Genomic DNA, 19788 nt, shown 5'->3' on the forward strand with positions numbered 1-19788 from the left:
CTGTAACATAAAGCTTTAGGTGGACTTCTTTGTTTGTCTGCTTTCTTTTGACTTTAAAAAAAGTATATTCTTCCTCCTTCCTCTTTCCCCAGTGGCTGGGGACTCCACCTCTATTTTTGCTTCCTGGAAAGACTCAGCTAAGTAACCTGTGGCCCTCCATATGTTGCTGGGACTACAACATCTATTGTCCCTGATCACTGGCCACACTGGCTGAGGCCGATGGGAGTTGTAGTCCAACATCACCTGCAGAGCTACAGGTTCCCTAACCTTTGGTGCAAGGGCTCTAAGTCTCCTCCAGTCTGCCTTCCCATCTTTAGACATGTGAACTTCCCACGTGGCCAGCTAGTATTAAGAAGGATGATTTGCATTTGACCATGGGCTTAATCTACCTAAATACAGTCATACCTCGGGTTGAATGTGCTTCAGGCTGAGCGCTTTCGGGTTGCGCTCCGTGGCAACCCGGAAGTAACAGAGCACATTACTTCTGGGTTTCACCGCTTGCGCATGCGCAGACGCTCAAAATGACGTCACGCGCATGCACGGCAGCGACATAATGCGACCCGCGCACGCGCAGATGCGCCATCGCGTCTTACGTTCCATTCAGGATGCGAACGGGGCTCCGGAACGGATCCCGTTCGCATCCCGAGGTACCACTGTATTGCATAGGACCACCACAAGTAGAACTGGATGTTAATGCATAACAGCATCTATGCCATGTACTGGATTTTGAAAGCAGCTGCCTGCATTTCCATTCTGTTCTGTCAGCAGCCAGGTCCCAGTGGTTCCTAAGGTCTTAAAAAGAGGACAGCCAGCCAATATTTTTTTTAAGTGTGAAGGAAGCATGCAAATGAATGAATGTCTTTGCACAGAAACAAAGCTACACCCACATGGTTTGCAGGAAGAGGAAAAGAGCTATCAAATATAAACGCTGCTTTGCATATTATGTGTGGTGTGTGCTAGAGAGAATGCTCTCACAGGAATTCTGCTTGCTCTAGTTTGCTGGTTTGAGGACCGAGGACGAGGTTTATTCTACTAGCTAGCGTTTAATGAAGCGAGCATTTGGGGATGTGGTTCACAGCATGGTTACCGGCTGGCTCCATCTATCAGTTCCCCAAGTCATCCTGGCTTATCATATGGCAGCACAGAAAGCCACATGCCTGTCAGCAACCACATTACAGGGATAGCACACTAAGAAGGGTCTAAATATGAGAAGAGCAGGCTGGAGGCTTCTATGCCCTTCTTGGGAAGCAAAAACAGAAGTTGGGAGTGATGGAGAATCACCTTCCTTAATACTGCTGCCATCTGGTTTTGAAATGAGCCTGGTCATCAGGACTAGAAATTTGAAAGTAGCAGGAATGCAGGAGCTCTGGAAACCAATAGGCAGGAAGAGGGACGCTTCTATCTAGACAAATTGCTCAAAAATTTCTACCTTGTTAATAAGGTGCAAACAAGAAACTAAAAAACAGCATCCAGGAAGAAGAGTGCTGAATAGCAACTGATCACAGGATACGGCATGGAATGAGTCATCTCAACAGGCAATTTTATGTAGATGACTGTGCACCCACTCCCAATATTACATACAATGCAGTACAAAGGACCCTTTTGCCTTGTTTGCAGCAGTATCACATTACTGCTTATAACTCAACTTGAGTAAGCAATTGTGAAAACAAGCTGAAGAAAAGGCTGGCTCACCTGTGAATACACTGGGTGCCCTCAGGCAAGCCGCTTGATCTCAATCTCTCTCTTCCTTCTTTCCCATCCCTCTCCCCACCACCAAACACCCATCTGGAAAACAGAAGCTATGTATCAGCCCTAGCACACAGTTTTACTAGTTTGCCAGGCTGCAAAACAACAAACATTATAAGGTTCTTAAGAGGAACTGTAAGTTACTGGATCCAACATCCTGTCTTTCTGCAGCTTAAAATCATGTCTTCCAACATTTTACAGATGAACAAAAGAGTGTTGCAAGCATACAAAAATGGCCCTAAAGTTCTCAGTGGAGCTAATTTCCAAAACTCCTCCACTATTTTATGTTTCAGAAAGGTCTTCCCTGCCTGCTGTACCTATTTATTCTGCAATAGCCTGTCCCAAACTAATTTAAATGTTGGGGGGGTACTGTTTCTCCATTCGCTTAAAAGCTATTCCAATAATACCACAATTGCCCTATAATCAGCATTTCGCATCTTAACAGCTTCAGCATGTAAAATGGAGTTTAACACTGCTCCTAAGTGTTGACATGTATGCATATGGCAGTAGTATCAGACTGCAGCTGCCCTATACTGAGATTTAACATCAAAACCTACAGAATGGTTATTTTATCAATTCACTCTAGCAAAAAAATTAAAGCAACCCCCCTGGGCACAACTGTCATGAAATTGAGATTGTCCCTTATACATATAGCTTGCTAGTGCCTGCACTTTAACCTATCCACAACGACACACCTTTGTAACCAAAGCAGGCAAAACCCTGTAATGGATAATCACCCAACTTCCTTGTATATAAAAAGTTTGACACTGGTGAAAACAATAGATAAAGGAAGCAGTGCAATATGGCTATGCTTGAGTAACAGCATTTCCGGAAACGTTAACCCAAAAGTCCTTTCACTGCTACCAAAACTCTATGGCATATACAACGTTTCACAAAACTGCCAATTCTTTCTTCCTGTGTTCATTTCAATTATCAAATATCAATTAAAAAACGAAAGCATATTTAAAGCACTCCCTTAGGCATGTTCTGCCCCACCCCTCATTCTCCTGCAACTGAAAGTTCTGAGGTTACATTTTAACCGGCTTCTTAGAATTTCAAGTCTTGTTCCCACACAGGAGAAGCCATTATACCCAAGCAGAGTGTATTCGTCATCTGTAACTGAAGCATCGACAGGTTAATGGTGTGTCGTGTGTGAAGCACATAGGGCGTCTGGGTCAGATGATCAAGCAACAGGGAGCAAGGTGAAAGTCAAATGTAAATGTGGATGCTGTGGTGAGATTTGGCTCAAGACCAGAGAGGAAGTGATATCCAGCACACAAACTATAACCAGGAACAGCAGACTGGAACCATGAAGCAGCAAGCCTAGTGGGTTACATACATCAGATAAATCAGCCTGAACATATTGATATTGAGAATTTTAAAGGTCCCTGGACTGTAGATGAAGCAATATGATCTTGTCCAACAGGGCCTTTGAGCAGGGTTGCCATCCAAGACCACAGTGCTTTTCAGGGCTCAAATGGCTAATATGTCATTAGTCAACCATTCCCAGTTGCAGGCTCACTGAAACACAGAACCTTTAGCATGGATCAAAACAGGAAAATATTGATTCAAGGCAGGTCCAACCACACTCACCAGCATCCGATTTTAAACAGAACAGCCCTTATGCTGGTATAGCAGGTATTAAATGCCACTTACTGGAACATAATGCTGTTGCCTCATTTCCATGCGCTTGGTTTGGCTTTGATCCCAAAAAATATTATCTCCTCCTCCATTGCCATCAGAAGAACTGTTGGTTAATTTCAAGCAACTAATGAGAAAAGAGATTCTGAACAGGAGATCACGATTTAGCAAACTAAACGTGGTTCTCGCTTACTCTGGGGGGTTGCTACCTTCAACAAACAAAAACAACAATGTGTAAACCAAACACCTTGTTCAGACAGGCTTGCTGCAAACAGCCTACCCAGTGGCAAATATTTCTTCTACTATGAAAAGGAACACGGAAACAAGATGCTGAAAGGTTTTAGAAAAGGAACCTAGGAGGGTGGAGGGTGGGGGAGTTCTGAAATAATGAAATGTCCCGTAATGAACGTCCTTTCCACTGGATTTTAGTCAGGCATTACTATATTGCTAAAGATGTCATGCCTTTCATAATGGTCAGGTGCTTTGTCTCACAATTTAGTTTTGTACTGGTGGTCACTCACTCTATGGGCAAGAGTGCACTACAGGAGACCATCATATTCATGTATGTTTCGTGAGACCATCCCAAAGTACTCCTCTGTAGTCTAAGGGCAAACAAGTAACTGTGCAGCAGATCCAACTCGGTAAAAATCATCTGATACACAACATTTTGGATATGTGCTATGGTGGCTAAGAATGCCAGCTGAAAAGTCCACAGGCCAAATCTCCTCTTGGCATGTACTCGGTGTCTCAAGTGTATGCTTGGTGCCAGCGTCCGCCCACACCAGTCTTCACCAACCTGGTGTCCTCCAGGTGTTTTGGATTACAGCTTCCCAAGGGAATGGCGGTCCAATGGAGGACACCAAGTTGGCAAAGGCTGCTCTACACTGCAGAAATAATACTTTCCCACATTGCTGAGATATGTGAAGTGCTTTCAGTGCTTAGAATGTACTATATTGTTGGCATCTGTTTGTCTTGAGAGACAATGGAATGCACCTCTGAGGGTGAAGTCAAACCACTATGTTAGCAGTGACCTCCCTTGGTAGTGTGTATGCTGTCCTGGGCTGCCCAGACAATAAGACCCACCTCCTGGCCTCACATATGTGGTCCAAAGATAAGCAGAGCAATAAGTTTGGCACCAGCTTGGCTGCAGGAGTTGCCAGAGGGAGGCATACAAGATGCCATCCAACAGTCTTAGGTACTCCACTCTGATTTACTCTTTGGCCTTTTATTCTCCCAAAGATATCCCACAAGGTAGCGAAGGTTTAGGATCAGAGTTTTCATTCTCTTAGATGGTGTGGCCGCTGTCATTTCTAGGAATCACAGCTTCTAAGAGCCACAGGTTCCTGCTGAGTGCAGGATGGGGGGTCGAAGGTGGACAAACTACCCCAGAAGAAGCACAATGTGTCCCCCACCAGAGGTAAAACCTCTCCCTCCTAACACCCCATATGCCCTGAACATAATATATAAATGCTACTATAATATACTAGTACAAATATTCTTAAAACATCAGGACTTCCATCTCCTTCAACTTTAGCTCTTTGCCCAGGGACAAAATGCAGAATACCGTCTGGCTCAAGGCAGCCATTTCCCCACCTCTCCCTGTGTATGCATATGGTCAAAGCAAGATCCAACCTTCAAGCAAAACCTACAGTCATTGTTCACTGTGCATAGTACATCTGGGCACTCCAGATAATTAAACAACCAATCCAACTGGGTGATAGTATACAGTGGATCCTCAGCAAGTTTTGGTCTCACAATGGCCAGGTTCACTCAACATGCTAAGTCAAACTTTAGCTTACTGAAACTGTGTGGGTATGCAGGCTCCCTAAGAGGAGCTCATTACTGCTTTGTGCTTTCTGGTCCTTTTTGCTTTTGTGCCACACTAAGCCACGTTTTGACTAGGTATGTTGTCTGAACCAAGGACTTGTGGTTAAGCTCTCTCCTCACTAAACACACACTGTAACCAAGGTTTGTTTTGGTTACAGCTCATGGTGAGAAGGCAGTTTAGCTTTGAGCCCCAATTCAGATGACATACTAAGTCAAACTTTGGGCTTAGGTCAATGTAGACCAAGATGAAGCAAAGTTGCTATGAGTTCCTCTCTGGGAGCCCACACAGCCGCACTGATCCAAATTTTGTCTGGTTTCTGCAAATCATGCCAATGTGTGCAGAGTGAAAAATGAAAGACTTTTGTGAGGAAACAAAAGGCAATTCTTAAAGCAAGACAGTAACCACCTTCTGAGTTCTTACATGTACAGCTCAACATGAACCAGCCTTTGTTCAACCATTTACGATGCAAGAAACAAGATGAACATGTTTATTGGCAGAACAATCTCCTACAAGAAACAATAACAGTCCCTACTCAAGCACACAACTGCAAAAAAGGCAACAAAAGTGAACTCGTAACCTACATGGCTCCTGCCTGCAATTTAAATATTTCATATAGAGATGATCACCTGGATGAGTCAGCCAAGCACTTGTTTTAGCAAGAAATCCTCTCTGCATTTCTGAGCCAACGGCACATTAAGCAGATCCAACAGCATCACCTGAAGCTTCCTCCTGGGCTCATCATTTTCAGTGCAAATGTCATGAAAGAGCAGAGAGAACCTGAAAAACTATGTAATTATTCTCTCTGACTTGATGTGACATGTGAGGATCCTGACCTGTCAACACCATGATTTCTAAAATAGGGATATCACATCCGTATTAAAAGTTCCCAAACTCCATTTTGGAACAGTCAAGCTAGCTTTTTGTACTTGGTATAGGTATTGTATGAACCCACCTGCTCTCATAGAACAGGGATTCCAAATTCAAATGTTACCTGGGTTGCTATTTGTCAGAACTGTGATTCTGCAGAGCACTTAACCAAAACGTCTCTGCCAGAGGTGGAGAACATCGTTATTATTCAGTCAGGCCATTGCTCCATCTAGCTCAGTATTTTTTCACATCAATAGTCCTTCAGCTTATCGGACTGGGGACACCCCCTTTAACTCAAACCTGCATTTGGGGCCCCACAAGTGAATTTTGCATCATATATTAATGTTGCTACCACAACTCTCCATAGGTCAAGCTGTGGCCCACTAAGGGACCCAACCCACCACTTGAAGACCAATGGCTGGCAGCAGCTTCGTAGAGTTTCAGCCCTACCTACAGATGCCAAGGATTAAATGTGGGACCTTTTAAATGCAAAGCAGATAATCTACCACTGAACTACCACCCTTCCCTTGTGACTCTCCAATATACAGTGGTACCTCGGGTTACGAACTTAATTCGTTCTGGAAGTCCATTCTTAACCCGAAGCACGCATTCCCTACATAGGCCTCCCGCGGCCCCGGAAGCGGATTATGTTCGTATCCCAGGGCAAAGTTCGCAACCCATGGCACCTACTTCTGTGTTTGCAGAGTTCATAACCCAAAGCATTCATAAGTAGGACAGTTCGTAATCTGACGTACCACTGTACTGTTGGACTAAATACCCCATCGGCCCCAGCCAGCATAGCCAATATGAGAGGGATGATGTGAGCTGTAGTCTAGCAACATCTGGAGGGCCACAGGTTCCCCATTCCTACTCTGCACATCTATCTCATTGATCATCTGACACTGAAATCCAGTTATTAGAAAAGCTGCAAGCATCTGGCATCCATATGTGCTGCTCACATAATTCCATTGTCTCATACCTTGCCCAGAACAAGAGAGAGCAGTCAGATTCAGCATGAAAGTTTCATGGTCATAAAAGATATTAAGGAACAGGACATCCAAAAATTAAGGCTGTGTTCACACCATCACTTGCTGCTTTTCATGTCAGTTTAATCCCACAGTGTTTAAAATACTCCTGAATATGGCCCTGCTTTCTGCTTCCAAAATTGTGGACTTGTGGCAATCTACTGATCAACAGCAATTTCAACCAAAACCAGAAGTGAGACAGTGAAATAACAGGATAGTGGAGTAGTGAGGGTGAAGGTTCTGTTAAATAACAACAAAACAGCTAGCTGCATATGGTACTAATTTGGTGCATGGAGCTTTTCACTCAGGTAAGAAAGTGGAAAGAGGAGACGATTCCCAGCAAAGACAATGCAAAACCATTTGTGCAAGTTGTGTATCTCTTTAATAAGGTGCAAGGATTTGTGTGAACGCACCAGGAATTGAGATACAAAGACTGACAGATCATAAGATATTAAGTGCACCATCACCTCACCTCCTTGTGCTATTTTCTATTATGATCACACAATGTATTATCAGTCAGAATGTGCCCTATATAACTTGGAAGGCAGGGGTTAATTATAAAATGCATCTGTGAAGGGGGGAAATACGCCTTAAATCCGGTCTCATTTGTAAATACCCATTCTTTAACTATATGCATAGTTTAACCAATTAAAGAACAGGTATTTACAAACTATGGCATTCACTGCCACGAGGCTGAACATGTGAAGCTGCCTTATACCGAATCAGATCACTGGACCCATCTAGCTCAGTACTGTCAACAGAGACAAGTAGCAGTCTGCACCTATCTGTGTGCTTAAATGTTCTGTTGTGTTATACCCCTCTGGCAAATAAATATTTGTGTTTTATTAGTGTTTTTTTAATTGATACACAAATATACATATGGGATAACCAACATCATATAACCAGCATGCATGAAGGGGTTAATACTAGAGTAAGCTGTCCTGCCAGGGTTAGCCACGGAGAAGCTCCCATGTGAGGAGGTTTGAGCTGGTTGCCGCAGCTCAGACCGCATGGCTGTAACAAGCTTCTATTGAGTTCCTATACCAATAATTTAAGAACTCTAGGGTGACCCCCATTTGTTTTCCTCAAAACTCACAAACTAACCCCTTTTCTCTTCCATGTTAAGAAAGCATAATCTGCTACTATGCTCCATTATGTCTTTTCCTCATTTGTCCGCATTTATACTTCAAACTGTGCATATAACCTGAAGTAAGAAGAAATCTGATAACAAACAGGTTCCTAATGTTCACGTTAAAGAGCTTTGAGACAGGTTGGGCAAAGCTTAGCTTCATACATGAAAAAGAAACTAGGGTGATGAAAGAATGCACTTCAACCCAGACATTCTATAGTTGGAAATCATGCCACCTTATTGGTTACAAATGAAGCAAAAGCAGCATTGGGTTTCTAAAAAGCAAATAAGCAGTGAACTCTGTTACCTTTCCTATTTACTCCTCTAGAAAGTGATTGGCTGTAGACAGAACACCCAGCCTGCTCTTGCCTGTAGAGAAAAAACCTCAGAGCAGGCCCTCCCTTATCGCAAAGCAAACACAAACGTTGACTAAAATTTAACCATCGCAGCAGGGCAGAGTCAACAACCTCCTTTTCTGTGAGAGGTATCCAAGAGAAACACAGGTAAAATCAGCAGTGGACACCCTAGCCCTTGTGCTTACCTTTTCCTCATCTAGGGTCTATGAGAAGACAGATGGTGGAATCTGTGTTTTTGTAAAGCTGTAATTACAGCAGTTTCCAAGGTTCTCATTTGTTTGGGATCAGTGCGTAGCTTTTGGTCTGGACAATCAAGCAATTGGCTATAAAGGTCTGGTTAAATTTTTACCCAGAACTGTTGCAATCTTGGGAAGTTAACTCATCCTAGGATTGGATTGGATTGGCAGACCAGTCCTTACTCCTTAGAAATCTTTCATTTTAATGCCAGCAGAGGGGAGTGGAGATTATCTGACTACGTAAAAGATTAGAATAAGTCATCCATCAAAGTTCAGTCAAGGGAAAAGCTCAGCTTATGATTATAAAATATCGCCCAGGGTGCAGTGACGTTTACAGCCACTGTCCACCCCATCCCCCATTAGTATCAGAGTCACAGGAAATTGGATTTGCTCTGCAGGTTACATATGGGTTGCTCCCTGGTAAGATTTAAGGGACAGGCAAAAGGATAAGGTTCACATACCAATTTAGCCAACTTCAGTCTTTTCATACTCCAGTTTTATTACACATGCAAATCTGCAAACACACATATGCAAAAAATTATATTTCTGAGATCTTCCAAAACTGCTCCAAATTAATTTTCCTCACCTACTATCCTGCCTCATCTTTGGGAATCCATGAAAAGCAGAAAATCAAGATCTATGCTGGCCAACTATATTTATTATACTCAGATATTGGTGGAAGAAAATGGATGAAAATAATCTCAATGGCCAACATATTCCAGCCCAAAAGCAGTAGCCACCAACTCATCTGACCTGCACAAAACACCTGCCTGAGTTCTGGAATTCAACAATGATCCCAACAGGCACATAAGCAAAACCTAGGTCAGTCAAGACCCAAAGCAGAATCATATAATCATATAATTGCAGAGTCGTAAGGGACCACAAGGATCATCTAGTCCACCCTGCAATGTAGGAATATTTCACCCAATGTGGGGCTCAAACCCACAACCTGAAGATTAAGAGTCTCATGCTCTGCCAACTGAGCTATCCCAGCTCATATCCCAAAGGCTTGGTATTATAGGCATAGTGTACAACTTCACTCCAGATATCCCACCTCAAGCTGTAAACCATGAGTTGTAAGCATCCATCTGTCTCAGGAGACAATGGAAGAGTACATCTTTGGGAGTGAAGTCAAACTTCTCTCTGCGCTGCTCCTGACAGTCATTCCTCCTCTGGTCACTGCTGTGGATGCACAACCTGTCTGTCTGTCTCCAGGCCCTACAATCGTCCGCAAGGGATTCCCATATGGCAGGGTTAATGTTGCCAGCCTTCATGTCATGTGTGGTCACCAATGCTGATGCATGGAGTGCTGGCAACATCCTGATTCAGGTTGCTGGCCTTTGTCAGGCTGATGGTGAGGCCGAACTCCATGGAGGCTTGGGCAAAATGGTTGACAGAGCTCCCACAGAGTCCGCTGTCAAGGCTGCACCAAGGGCAATCAACATCTCTCAGATAAGAACATGCCACACTTTTGTCTTGGCACAGAGATGTGCCAGTTTGAACAGACACCATTTCTCCTTAAATGGAAGCTGAAGGCATAGGAGAACAACAGAAAGAATAATATGCCAAAGAGAGTTGGGGTGAGAACACAGCCCTGTTTCATTCCACTCTTTATAGGGAAGGTGTCCAAGGATGAACCATCATACTGGACAGTGACATGCATGTTCTCCTGTAAAGACCTGATCATCTTGTTGAGCTGTGTGAAGAGTCATTTTTTGTTGAACAAGGGCAATGAAAAGGATGTGCAATGGGTGTCTCGGCTCTCAGCATTTCTCCTGCAGCTGGCTCAGTGAGAAAATCATGTTGACTGACCTCCAAGCTCTAAAGCCAATTTGTGACTTGGGATAGACCTTGTCAGCAAGTGAGCATAAATCTGTTGAGAACTACTTGGGCAAAGGCTTTCCGCACAGTACTCAGCAGTTAGATGCATGTCTCGTGGCACAGATCCTTCTTCCCAACACTGCAGGTAAATACCATGGAGGTGCATCATGAGGGAGGAAGTGAAGCTGGTTTTCAGCACTTCTGTTGGGATTCTGCCCTGTCCTGAGTCTTTACCACATGTTTGAGAGTTGATGGAGTTTTTCAGCTCGTCAAGGGAAGCAGGGACATCCAGCTCTTCCAAGACAGGCAGAGTCTGGATGCTGTCAACTGCTGTGTCAAGAGACCATGTTTTCCGGGTAGAGGCTATTTGCTAATTAAACTCTCAATGTTCTTACTCAGTTGTATCATTTTATACTATTCATGTTTTATTCTCCTTTCTTTTTGCAAGCCACTTTAAACACTTGTTGGAAAAGCAGCGCATCAATGCTCAAAAACAAACCAAATAATGCAGTGCAGGCTAGAGACAAAGCAATGCCAAATGCTTTTACTGTTTTAAGTATCTGACGGGATTTGCTTTTGCACTCTCAGATCTCTTGTGAGTACTGAGACAAGGCTTTATTGCCGAGCATACCAGTTGAGCAAAGGGAGAAAAACACAGTAACAAGCAAAGCAAAGCAGTACCAATGCCCCAAAACAACAGCAGTTTTGGGGGCTGCTTAATGTCTACCAGTTACAACCCTTCAGGCTACTATAACTTTCTCTGGCCATTCGGGGAAAGCACAATGGTTTCCTTTATCTCCACCAAGGCAAGTGGGATGCAACACAAATTTCAGTAGCTGGGAGCAGTTGTTAGGCAAAGACCATTAAGCAAAATCAGAAATGGGGTGGGGGAAAAGACTCTTGCCATGACCAAAGACCATACCAACACCAGTATCAACTACTGACATGATAAGGTTCGGGGGGCTTGATTACACACTAACCAATTTTCCATTCTCAAATAGTATAAGCAACAGAAGTATGCCAGAATAAGTTAAGGCCAGCCTCACACAGCTGCGTTTTAGACAGAAATTTAATGTGCAACAGTTTTTCCCCCCTCTTATGGACAGCTTGGATTAAGCATATGCACACTGAAAAGTCCAAGCACTGGAGCAGGATAGCAGGTCCTGATTTGCACCATGCCAAGTCCAGGTTTCCAGATGATGCTGTTGTTAAGCTGGGATTTGGAATTGCTATACAAAACTCCTATTGAAACAAGACCAAAAGTGATTTTACATACCAACCCCAGTATGCAAAAGTGGAAGGACATCTAGGTTAGATATTTATTTTAAAGGGAAGAACTGCCAACTATGGCAAAAAAGGAAAATTCTCTATCAAATGTTGCCAGAGGGAAAGTTTAACCATGAAATATACAGAATGAGAAAAAGTTCATAAGGGAAGCAGAAACAACAGAAATATTAAGGAATCTGGAATCGAATAAAGTCAACGCAAAACCTGCCTTGGGAGATCACTGATGCACACCCAACCACAAAGCAGAAGGCACAGAATCTAACACCAAAGACTTCCAGCTTCCATTTAAAAACACAAAACAAGTTTCTAGTCCTTATGGCTTGAAATATGGGCTTTAAAGTAAATAGGCACTGTGGGGTGAAATTTCCAAAGCTAGAGTGGGGCTCAGTAGAATTTCTAGCTGTCAGACAGCAAGATATTAATGGCCTGCTTCACTTGTTTGCCCTTTCTTGCAGATACTCTGTATTTTGTGCACATTTCTTAATTTGCATATTTTATCCTGATTAATGAATTCAGCTCTCTTTTTTACTGCATAATACCCTGCAAATGTGGACAGCCAGAAGACAAGACTGAAACTAGCTGAAATGTTAAATGTATGATTTGCCTTTAACTAGTTTTTTTCATTCCAATAAAAGCTGCAGCAGAAGAACGGGAGAAAATCAAGATCAGGATTCAGATGCACAAGAAAAGTTTTTTACCCTCCAGTCACGATCCTGATGCTCCCTTTCTCCGAGTGTTATTAACCCAGGAAGGAAACTTCCATTATAATTGACCTTACTCAGTCCCACCCAAAGAACATCATGATGCAGTAGCCTTGCTTCAAAGCATCCCAAAAATAGTTATTTATTCCCATACATTTCCATCCCGTTCTTCCCCATAGCCCACCATGGGAGCCCAGAGCAGCTAACAACCCTAATTACAATAATCACAATCAAAAACCCATTTAAAATTACAACAAAATTAAAACCCTGCTTAATGTTAGCTGAAAGAAAAGGGCCACTGAATTTGGGTTCCCAAAGACTCACATTTCTGTACTTTCATAACCTCTTACTCCTGCTCAATAAAGTCACATGGAAGGTTAATCTGTATGCTTGCCAAGAGGCAGCATAGTAGAACTGTGAACCATTAGCACTGCCTTTTGTACCAGAAGTATCACAGAGTCTGATAGCTGACATTTCCATGTATCAATGATCTCTGAGTCAGAGTGGAAGTATGAGTATAAAGTGTCCAGAGATTTCTTTGGGCAGACTTCTGTGCACCCAACATATGCAATCATAGCTCCTTACAAAGGACCGCACAACAGCAGTTGCTGTCTCTTGGCCACAGACAGCTTTCCCTGAATACTGTATTCCAATATCTGAACCATTTATATCCACCAGCAAATAAGCTGGCATGACAGCCCTGACTGCTGCATTACATATGTGATTCTAAATCAAAAACACACATTTACTTGGAAGGAAGCCCCAGTGATTTGACTTCTAACAAACATCAAGCTAGAAATGCATTAGACTTCAAGGCTCATTTAGCCATAAGGATGTTATGATTTTTTTCATCATATAGGCATCCCTCCCTTCCTCCAAGGAGCTCAGTGCAGTAGACATAGGATTATCCTATTTATTGTCACATTACCCCAGAGAGGCAGGGGAGACTGTGATAATGTAGCATAAGGATGGTGCACAGGTGCCAAGATCCATAGGTGTGTAAGGGAGCTTGGCAGTAGAGGTCACAGATTCAAGCCTGGAAAAATCAGTTCTCTGGTCAATTTCCTAGGCTGCCTTTTGACACTACCCGAACACTTTGGGGGCTTAGTTGCTTTTAACCATGAGAACTAGAAAACCATTTTTATTTAAAATACATAAAAGTCAATATCAAGAAACCCAAGTTCTGTGCCAGATTCTACACAAAATCCCAAGAGTTCCAGGGGCATAGCTGATGGGTATGCTCCAGCCTAGCACATAATGACAAGTTATGGGAGATAAAAGGATACCAGCAAGGCAGAGGCTTGTTTAATAATATACATTATTGAGACTTAGGAAGTGGAACCTGCAAGGGCACAATGACACAGTCATCAGAAAGTAGGTCAACCTTTGGCACTGCGTTAGTGAGGTGAAGCAAAATAAGTCTTACATCTCAGCATGAGCTTGACTATAATAGCAACATTCAGAAGTCATTAGAGCATCTAAAATTGAAGACAAATAGTTTTTTAAAAAAAATCTTACTTAATTCCAGATTCATAATTAATGTCTGTGGGTAAGACCTCAGCGCCTAGGACCTGCCAATCACATGGTCGGTGGTTCGAATCCCCGCGGCGGGGTGAGCTCCCGTCGTTCAGTCCCAGCTCCTGCCCACCTAGCAGTTCGAAAGCACCCTTAAGTGCAAGTAGATAAATAGGTACCACTTTATAGCGGGAAGGTAAACATACCCCTGCCCGTACGGGCCAGTCTTGACAACTCTAGGGTTGTGCGCTCATCTCACTCTAGAGGCTGGGAGCCAGCGCTGTCCGCAGACACTTCCCGGTCACGTGGCCAGCGTGACGAAGCTGCTCTAGCGAACCAGCACCAGAGCAGCACATGGAAACGCCGTTTACCTTCCCGCTATAAAGCGGTACCTATTTATCTACTTGCACTTAAGAGTGCTTTCGAACTGCTAGGTGGGCAGGAGCTGGGACCAAAAGACGGGAGCTCACCCCGCCGTGGGGATTCGAACCGCCGACCATGCGATCGGCAAGCCCTTTATATAAGGTACCAAGAGCCAATTATATAAACTGGCATCAAGGATACTTGTTCTCCTACTCAATAAGGATACTTTGCCATCAGGTTTTTTCCCCCACACCAAATACTTATAAAATACTTTACACCAAGATGCATACTAATGCTCTTTTGGATAATAGGCTGTTTCTGCAAAGGATCTCATCATTATCTTGAGCCACTGAGCATTTCAAGGACTCAATTACCTCCAAATTTCAATGACAATCTCTTTTAATATACCTGTTTTTTTTTAAAAAAAATCCTAAATTGTGAATCTAACATTACAGGCAGAGCTTTTCCCAACAAAATGGAAATCAAAGCAGCTAATAGATTCAATTGAAGCACTCTGAGCAGCAGACCTATTACATGCTTATTTTGGACTGGATCATATCCACTAGTAAAACAGTAAATAAACAAATTCATTGATACAATATGAAGTACAGAAAATTATTTAAAACAAGTGCACTGATCCGGACTGAGAATATTATTTTAAAATGACATTACAAATCTGGGAGTTTCTTATCTGCAAAAGTCAGTGTTTCATAACATAACCCTAAGTGGGTAAAATGAACATTGGAGATTTGGGAAAAAACAGTAACAAACAGTTTGGAGATCTGTTTTCTGGTAGAGGCATTAAAACTTACCAGCAGACCAGAGCAGACTTCTCAATGGACAGATGCTAATTTTTCAATGCTTCTAAATTGTTCCTGTATAAGGAAACCAGATTATTAGTGCAACTATCAAAGAGAATAGGTTCTTTTAAGACTTATTAAACCAAAGCACAGAACCTTATTTTTATAATCATCAGACAACATCCTCTAATTTAGGGATGAAAACCCTTTTTCAGCCAGAGGGTCACATTCACTTCTGGACCACAAGACCTGAAGTTCCTCACCCCATCTTAAATAGAGAATCTCTTTAAAAATGTAGTGAAAATATTTACCTTTCACTCCTTTTCCAGTCCAGGCTCAGGCTTGTATTATACTCCTTGTTGCTCTGATGTTTTCCTTTGTTGTTACCAATTTGTGTTTCAGATTGTTATATGTATTTCCTATTAAAAGAAATAATGATCTGAGACGACTCTGGAGTTCTGTTTGTGTATACTTTACATGGCAACATGATTTCTCTCTTTTTTAAAAATAAAACCATTTAGGAATACGAAACAAGGATAAAACAAAAAGAGGCCCAACCACTAATAGCCTAGAAATGCCTGTGTAAACCTGATGAAGGTTTTTTTTTCTGGAGGCAAGTCAAAACCTGACAACATTATGTTTAATGGGCCTCTCATGGAGAGCATTCTGCAACTGGGTTTCTTCCACTGAAAAAAGCCCCACTCCACCCTCCAGCAATTCTTAATTTACAGGAACGCTGAATATGGAGAAAATCAGCAGCCTCCAGCACTTGTGAAGGTTCATATGAAAAAAACAGCAAAAAATTCTGGCAAGGAGAGTGAGAGGGAATCCTATCAGCAACACCAAGACCTGTTGCTTCCTGGTGCAGAACTTTGACCAGTGAAACTCAGGTGCTTCTTCAACATTCATTCAGGGTGTTTTCCCAATTCCCCCTTAACTCTAAATGCTGTATCTCCACTCAGTCTAACACACAAGCAGGAAGCTGTCGGAAAGTTGGTAAGCACCGGAAATCGTGACATAATTAAATAAGAACGTGGGCTCGCCACAATGAAGTGTGCAAAACAGGGTTGCCACCTCCCCTCCCCCATGACTGAGGCTTTGAACAGCAGCCTACAAAACTGAAATTTAAAAGGTGAAGCTCTTCCCAGTGTATTAGGGTCATAATGAGAAATACTTCACATGTTGAATTTCTGTCTGCTTATAACAATTAAAAGCTCAGACATGCAGGGAGGGAGGAAAAGGTTAACAATATGCTCTTCAGTTTAAGGGCAGCACACTCCCGGATGGAAAATCCTCTTTTTAAGATCAGCTACATACTAATGCGCCCAATTTAGTCCAAGTAAGGCATGGCACCTGTAAGCAGAGAACTAATGTCATTCATCCCTTCCAACTATCCACTGGCACATGAACATGTGTTGCTGTTCACGACCCAACCCTGAGATGACTCAGGAGCCATGAAACGAGTCAGTGGTCAGAACCAATGAGTGAGTCAGGATCAGAGGAGACACCAGAATAAAGGAGCACTCCAGATCACAGGAAGACCTTGCAGCCAAGCAAGCCTCAGAGGGAACAGGAAGCACTTTATGTACCTTCCTGCCCCAAAGGATCCAATGGGCAGCCAATCGGGGTGGGGGTGGGGTGGGGTACACAGGTGTTTTAAGTCAGTTGGGAAGGTCCTTCACCAAAAAGGTTGCTACCACACGGAACCGCTGCTTGCTGAACTGTAATTTGCAACATGGGGTAGAGTGATGGGCCACTGTGCAAATCCTCCACAAAGGCTTTGCAACCACACACTCAGACTGGCTCTGGCCCTATCTACATACTTGGTTGCATACTTGTTGGACTACACCTTCCATAATGCCTGATCACTGGTCATACTGGCTGAGGTTGATGGGTATTGGGAATCCAACAACATCTGGAAGGCATCATGTTAGCTTCCCCTGACCTGAAGTACCTTGGCAATCTTTTTTTCTTCCCCAAACAGTTGGCTTTAGTATGCATGTCAGGGCTTAATTTGGACCAGCAAATACCAAAGTCTGAGAGAATGAGTGGAATGGATCCATTAATGACAGGATCAAGAAGGATATAATATATACACTATTATGTATGGTGCAGAGGTGATAAAGCGGTAAATACACCATTACACGCAAGCAAATAACCATGTGATGACTGCAGTTATCACATGACAAACAGAGTTGCAGTAAGAGCTAGACCATGGACTTCATTTAAGCTAGACAGTGGACTTCATTCAGGTCCAAAGTTCAGAGAATATCAAACACTATTTCATTTTGTGAAAACTCACCCAGAAAGATGTATATATTAAGTTTTCTCTTCTATTTATCAAGAGGTTACCCTTTAACCATTGGAAACCCTAACAAGACAACATTGTGGTTCAAAGGACTACCAGTAATCTGTACCACTAGCTGAAGTCACTGCTGTCAGATCAACCACTCAGAGAACTGAACATTGATAGGACGCTGGGAGGTGGGGAGACTTGCACATAAAAGCTTCTCTTTTTCAGAGAGGGCTGCAGAGAGACCAACACTGCTGTTGGCACTGAAGTCTCAGAAACTGAAACGCATGAAAGACAGTGAGCAAACAACATAAGAGAGAGTGTAATAGCGTAATCAGGAACTCATTTACAGTCTGACTTCAAATGGAATCACGCCCAATTACAATAGATATTCAGTTTTCATAATCAGTTGTTTGCAATTCCAAAACACAAATACTGTGATTTGCATCTTGAGTGATTTGTATTTTGTGGAATCAACAATTTTGGGCCTGCAGGCATATTTGGAAATCTAAGGAACTGATGTGGGCACCATGAAATACCCATTACAGAAAAGAAAATTGGGCAATGCTCAGAACCCGTTTCCCCACCCTACCCCATAACAAATGAAAACCAGACCAAATTTTTTAGAAAACCAGGCAACTCCCTCACAGCAACAAAAAAAGGTCCCAAACCCCCTCATTTTAAAAAGTAATAAAAGTTTGGAATAGCAGAAGCTTGTGGCACCTAAGGGAGCCACATTGTGGACCCCTTAAAACGTGCTACACTTTGATACAGAGATGTCATCTTGTACATTAATTACAGTGGTACATCGGGTTAAGAACTTAATTCATTCTGGAGGTCCGTTCTTAACCTGAAACTGTTCTTAACCTGAGGTTCCACTTTAGCTAATGGGGCCTCCCGCTACTGCCGTGCCACCACTGTGCAATTTTTGTTCTCATCCTGAAGCAAAGTTCTTAACCCCAGGTACTATTTCTGGGTTAGCTGAGTCTGTAGCCTGAAGCGTCTGTAACTTGGGGTACCACTGTACTTCACCTATCTAGAGTCCTCCTTTCAACTAGGTAAAGATATAACTAGCTAAATAAAAAACACAAACGCAAACTTGGGGCAGAGTTTCTCTAGACCTCTTTCTAACTGTGTGTTTGCAACAGACCTAATGGTGCTTGACAGCTGCTAAACTGTGGATCTGAATGGGGTCAGCTGACTAGCTAGAGCGGCAGTGAGGAATCTGTGGCCCTCTAGACACTTTTGGACTCCAGCTCTCATCAGCCAAACATGTGGGCTTGTGATGGTGGTGAACTGTGAATTGACCCTGCATTCCCCATAAAAGTGTAACTCTAAAAGTTTGGCTAAGCAGATGGGGGTGGGGTGTTTCTCTACTGGGAGATTCCACAGTTCAAAAAAGTAGTACCTAAGCTGTACAGATGAATATCACCATCACAGGTGATGTGGTTGGGAAAGATCTCTACCTGAGACTCTGGACAGCTGCTACCACATCTGGTCAACAGTACTGGGCTAAACAGACTGATGGTCTGATCCTGACATCAGGAGATCTGGAGTGAAGTGCCATGAACATCCAAGGATGACACCTAGCTCTTTCTCTCTATTCCAACAGAACCAGGAGAGGCAGCTGAGGTGTTAAGACCAATGCTTGGAGGCAATGATGGGCTGAATGTGGGCCAATACACTGAGGCGTAATTCTGAAAAGATAGAGGCATTATGTGTTCCAAATCTGGGAGGTGGGAAGATGGCCTGCGCTGGTCAGGGTTGCACTTCCCTGAAAGGAGCAGGTTCACAGCTTAGGGGTGCTCCCTAAGTTGTTTAAAACTGTTTTTTAATATTGTTTTAATTGTTGTAACCAGGCCTGGGACTTTAGGATGAAGGGCAAGTAATTAAAAATAAACAAAAATATAACACAGTTCAATAGGTATTGAAGTGTAGATGGGTTCAGGCATGACCCAAAACCGAGATTCAGCTCAAAAAGGATTTATTGGAACATCAAGAAGATGAAGAAGAATGACAAACATGGACACTTGGACCAGTATATATACCTTAAGCCGTCCAGGCAAAACACACACACCACCTGTGATAGGTCACTTTAATGCTGCAATTAGCAAATCACAACACTGACCCAATCTCAGCAGGGATTGGCAGCCTGCCAGCTACAAACAATGTCATTGGAG

General features: G+C 42.9%; 1 protein-coding gene across 5 annotated transcripts in view; it reads right to left on the minus strand.

The window, feature by feature from the left end:
* SEMA4G (semaphorin 4G) overlaps nt 1-19788 on the minus strand; it is a 94295-nt gene that overhangs the window by 65070 nt on the left and 9437 nt on the right. For 3 of the 5 annotated variants that reach the window (XM_081912271.1, XM_081912273.1, XM_081912272.1), the window contains exons 2-3: nt 15627-15734; nt 15328-15390 (exon numbers count right to left, since the gene is read on the minus strand). The exons of 1 other annotated variant lie outside the window; for it this stretch is intronic. The gene's annotated coding sequence lies outside the window, so the exon portion shown is untranslated. Of the gene's footprint in view, nt 1-15327; nt 15391-15626; nt 15735-19074; nt 19273-19788 lie in introns of those variants that run through there. One more of the 5 variants, XM_081912274.1, reaches the window with a different exon arrangement.

Source organism: Podarcis melisellensis (genome assembly GCF_964234715.1).
Source record: "Podarcis melisellensis genome assembly, chromosome: 5".
Lineage (NCBI taxonomy): Eukaryota > Metazoa > Chordata > Lepidosauria > Squamata > Lacertidae > Podarcis > Podarcis melisellensis.